This window comes from Etheostoma cragini, chromosome 10 (genome assembly GCF_013103735.1).
Source record: "Etheostoma cragini isolate CJK2018 chromosome 10, CSU_Ecrag_1.0, whole genome shotgun sequence".
Taxonomy (NCBI): domain Eukaryota; kingdom Metazoa; phylum Chordata; class Actinopteri; order Perciformes; family Percidae; genus Etheostoma; species Etheostoma cragini.
In genome coordinates this window covers 22,197,918-22,202,625 of record NC_048416.1, presented here as the reverse complement: position 1 = coordinate 22,202,625, position 4,708 = coordinate 22,197,918, and the positions used below count along the sequence as shown (strand labels likewise).

The 4,708-nt window shown below is 37.9% G+C and overlaps 1 pseudogene; it reads right to left on the bottom strand.

Moving 5' to 3' along the window:
• Window positions 1–1,658: 1,658 nt before the first annotated feature.
• LOC117951612 overlaps window positions 1,659–4,708 on the bottom strand; it is a 3,587-nt pseudogene continuing 537 nt past the window's right edge.

The window sequence follows — 4,708 nt, the reverse complement described above, 5'->3', positions numbered from 1 at the left end:
TAGTTGTATTGTGTAGATTTTTTTTATTCTCCATTAATTAAAACAGGCTTCCAGTCCATTACTGAATCAAATGACTTTAGCAAGGCTGTCATTGCTTTGACAGATAATGTGGCAACTTAAGATCACAGTTCAAACTCCGTCTGTTGGAAGCAGACCAGGGTGGGACAGTGAATGATTAGCACCTCCCATTCCCATCTCTGACAGCAACTACCAATGAAAAGGTGTGTGTGTGTGTGTGTGTGTGTGTGTGTGTGTGTGTGTGTGTGTGTGTGTGTGCGTGTGTGTTAACCACACCTTATTAGCCACTGGGTTATTTTATTTGTGACTTTCTCCCTCAAATAAAAAGATGCAGGTCAGAAACTGTAAATCTCCTTGAGGTGAATGTGTTGCTGTGTTACTGTGAGAGTGTCTCTCTGCTGCTGTCTTTCACCACCACTGAAACAAATTGAGTATAGAGGATGGATGGTTTGATATCCCTCCTCTGTGTGCTGTGCTCTTCCTGCTGAAGTGACTGCATCTGAATTGGCTGGCTCTTAAAATATTTAAGATGGCTCCTCTGTCTTAGTGTGTCACTTCAGCAAATGATTGAATACATCTTTTTTAAATATACTTACTGTACAGTATTTCAACATTAAATTATTTTTAACTGAGGGGTACAGACCTAGACAAATTATGCATTCATGCTACTTGGGGATATCAGGGACCATCCCTGTGATTACGTTGTTTTTCCGCCAGAGTTCACATGGTTGAGATGCTTTTTCTCATTTTGTGTTTTATTGGGGTTTGACATAACAACTTGAGGCAGTGCAGCCACCGACTGTTGGGCGTAGCCTAGAGCATCAGGTGTGTGAAAATACGGAGGCCACAATAACAAAGGACACCTGAAAGTTCTTCAATTACGCATTACTTTCCTCACTTTCATAACTAATTTGAGTCACTCCGTTGAAACCAATGAACAACTACAACCTAAATCAATAGCACAGTGTGGACAATGGCAAAATGCATGCATGAATTTTCTATTTTAAGGAAAAAAATTTGAACCATTCAACACATTTGAGCTATCGTCAGCCGTGTTTCTGTGTGTCAGTTGTCAACAGCGCGTCACCAACTGGGAAACTTTTAGCAAAATCTAGCCCCAGTTTTGCACCTCTGATTCCCAAAGGAAGTGACGTGATTTATAACGTATTTACTGTGAAAAATGTCTTTTCCGATGCCCATGAACACACGGATAGTCCTACATAATTAGAGTTACACTACATGTGATGTATTCATATTTAAAGGTAAATGCTATCAGTGCCCTTTTTAAAATAGCTTTTGAAAAAAAGATAATTATGTCTCTTCTGTTTGTTTAATAATTTGAGTTTGACTCAAATATGGCAGCAGGGATGTGAAAAAGAGCAAATGCTAAATGTCCATTTTAACACAGAAGAGCAATTTAATGCACGGAACAATTTATATGCTAAATATCTGCACACATATGGACACCCAAGGGCATGAACTCACAAATAATATGCTTGGATCCACAGCAGGCATTTCGGGCTTGATGCTCTTTCTTCGACAGCATTCCATTCAGAAAATACAGACAATGTTGAATTAAAATTATATAAACATAAAGATATAAAAAAGAAATACTTTTTTGTGAAGAATCAAAAACAAGTGGGACACAATCATGAAGTGAAACTAAATGTATTGGATATTTCAAACTTTTTTAACAAATAAAAAACTGAAAAATTGGGCATGCAAAATTATTCAACCCCTTTACTTTCAGTGCAGCAAACTCTCTCCAGAAGTTCAGTGAGGATCTCTGAATGATCCAATGTTTACCTAAATGACTGATGAGGATAAATAGAATCCACCTGTGTGTCATCAAGTCTCCGTATAAATGCACCTGCTCTGTGATAGGCTCAGAGGTCAGTTTAAGTGCAGAGAGCATCATGAAGAACAAGGAACACACCAGGCAGGTTCCAGATACTGTTGTGGAGAAGTTTAAAGCCAGGCTTGGTTGTTTTCCTCAGAAAGCATACCTTTCAGAAAAGTCTGAAAACGTACGTTGATTTAAAATTGTTTTGCATGGATTACAAACTAGCAAAATAATACCAAGACTGAATGTTTAAGAGCCACTGAGTCACACATTGACAGGATCTCAGGAAGTTTCCTTTTTTTTAAATTCTACAATCCTTCAATGTATCCAGGAACAGATGTATACAAAATGAGTGGCATCAATTCAGCCTGGTCTCCTTTGGAGACAGATTCACATGGGAACTTTCTGCAGAGTATCATTGGGTTTGAAGACAACAACAGGAACCCTGCATTGCAGACTTGAGATGTCAAGTTTAAAAGCCATAGTCACTTGGGTTTTCTCTGTGTCAGTTATAGAAACTCACCATAATAACAAAGTGTTGTTGGTATTGTTTCAAGTGTTTAGGTTGGAAAGATGGTTGATTTGTCTTTGGACCTTGGTCATAAACTTCATCACAGAAGAGGCCAATCAGATTGCTCCAAAATTGTTCCTTCCCACTTTATATACATTATGGTCAATAATTTTCATAATGCCATCTAAATTACAACAGTCTCAAGTGGAATAACTAGAAAATGATGATTGTGTTTTATTTAATACTGATGCCCAGAGTGGGGCGTAAGTATATGTGTGTATGTGTAAGTAACCGTTCCACAGACTGATCTGTCTACAGAGAGGGCTGGCGCTGGTTGTGGTAATCTGCTCTAACAACAGAGTACACACACTCTAGTGATGACTCTCTCTTCTTCCTTGTCATTTTCCTTTTTAAGAAATCCAGTGCTGTGTAGTTTATTGTCCTTGCTTCGCCATCCTGTAAAAATGTAATATTTGTGTCAAGCACAAATATTTCAGAGATTAGGTCTGTGACATCCAAAAACATCTCTAGAGTTTAGATTGCTTTGAGTTTAACAGTTTCTTTTATGTAATTAACAGTAATAAACAGTACAAAAGTGTTTTATTTCAAATTTCACTCATCATACAGTAGCATGCTGTACCATCTCAACAGTTAGTTTTATATTTTTTGTTATGACTAATATGTGTCATGTCCAGATAATCTGATAAATAAAGAGTAATAGTAAAGGCAGAATATTTATCACACTCAAATTTAAATCTCTACCCTTAACCAGTGATAATCAGACAACACACCACAACATATTTACCAGATCATTTGATTGATCCACATTTGACCTGTCATTACCACGATGATGGGAGGAACTCAATGCTTCTGTTAAAAAAAAAAAGAAGATGACCTTCAGAGTGATTTTTTTCAACCTATCACTAGAGGACAGAGATAAATGAACAACATATTTTAATCACATTTTCAGTTTTTGGCTTTGAAGAGCAATTGGACAGTAGTTTGTAATAGCATGTAATGTTTATAATTAGATGTTTCTGCTGCAAAAGGATAGGGTGGTGGGACATTATCTGTCAAATGAGGACGTTTTATGTGCCTGTTCATTACTATGGGTTTTGCGGTAGCACAGAATAAGCGAGATCTCGCCATAGTTATCGCGAGTTTGCGGGAGTGTTGTTTGAAGATACTTGGGACAACTGCATGTGTTCAATAAAAAGAATAGCTCCAGCTAAAGAGTATTAAGCCCCCATAATTATCATTTTACATTGTGTGAAAAGTGAACAGAAGGAGCTATGTCCAAATTTAATCCCCCGACAAACGTCTCCTTTGATAAACCGGGAGAATGGTTGGATTAGAAGCAGCGTTTTGTAAGGTTTAGGAACGCCACCAAGATACAGATCGTTTGCCTTTGATGAGGAAGACAGCGGAGATGACTTTGACCTAGTTCTAGCAAAGTTCAAAGAATATTTTGTGCCAAGACAGAATCTTATTCACTAACGAGCACTGTTCCACCAGCGCATTCAGAGGGCGGGAGAGAAAGCAGAGACTGTCAGGTAGCACAGAGAATAAGTGAGATTTTGCCACAGTCTCAAGGTTATTGCTAGTGTTGTGTGAATATACTTGGGAATACTGCATGTGTTCAATAAAAAGAATAGCTCTTGCAAAAGAGTAGCCTCTGTATAAGTTTTATTTGGTTAAAGTATTTTATTATTTCCACTGTCATCATATTTATTTCATTAGGAATTCAAATCATAGTATTGTTATGGTTCAAACAGTCAGACTTAAGTAAAATTAAAGTAAGTGTGAGAAGCTACCTTTGCAATGTTCACAAACTTTCCTTTGATTTCCGTAGAAAATCAGGGCGGCGATTACAGTCACACAGCAGGCCAACAGGACTCCGAGAACAAGGACAACTGGGTCCAGTTCTGCTCCTGAATCACATACACTTCTGTGTTAGTTTAGAAAGCTAATGTTTGTCACCAGGCTCAGTTTGTATGTCATTTTAACCAGGCTAAATTAATTAATGCTACATGCATACATGATTTTGATACAACTTTTAAAACATACTTGTCTCCACTTTAGTTCCTTCCCCAAACAGGATCTCTCCACACGTTACCACAGCACAGTAGTAAGTCCCAGTATCAGAGGAGTTCTGTATAGTTTGGGACAGACTATAGACACAACTTCTTTCCTCTTTTTCATCACTGAGAGTGTAAATGATGCCTGGATAAGATTGTCCTGATCCAGATCTGAACCAATACACACTGCGTTCACCTGGACACTGATCTGTGTTTCCTTTTGTCTTGGAGAGAAGTGAACACTGGAGAGTCACTGAG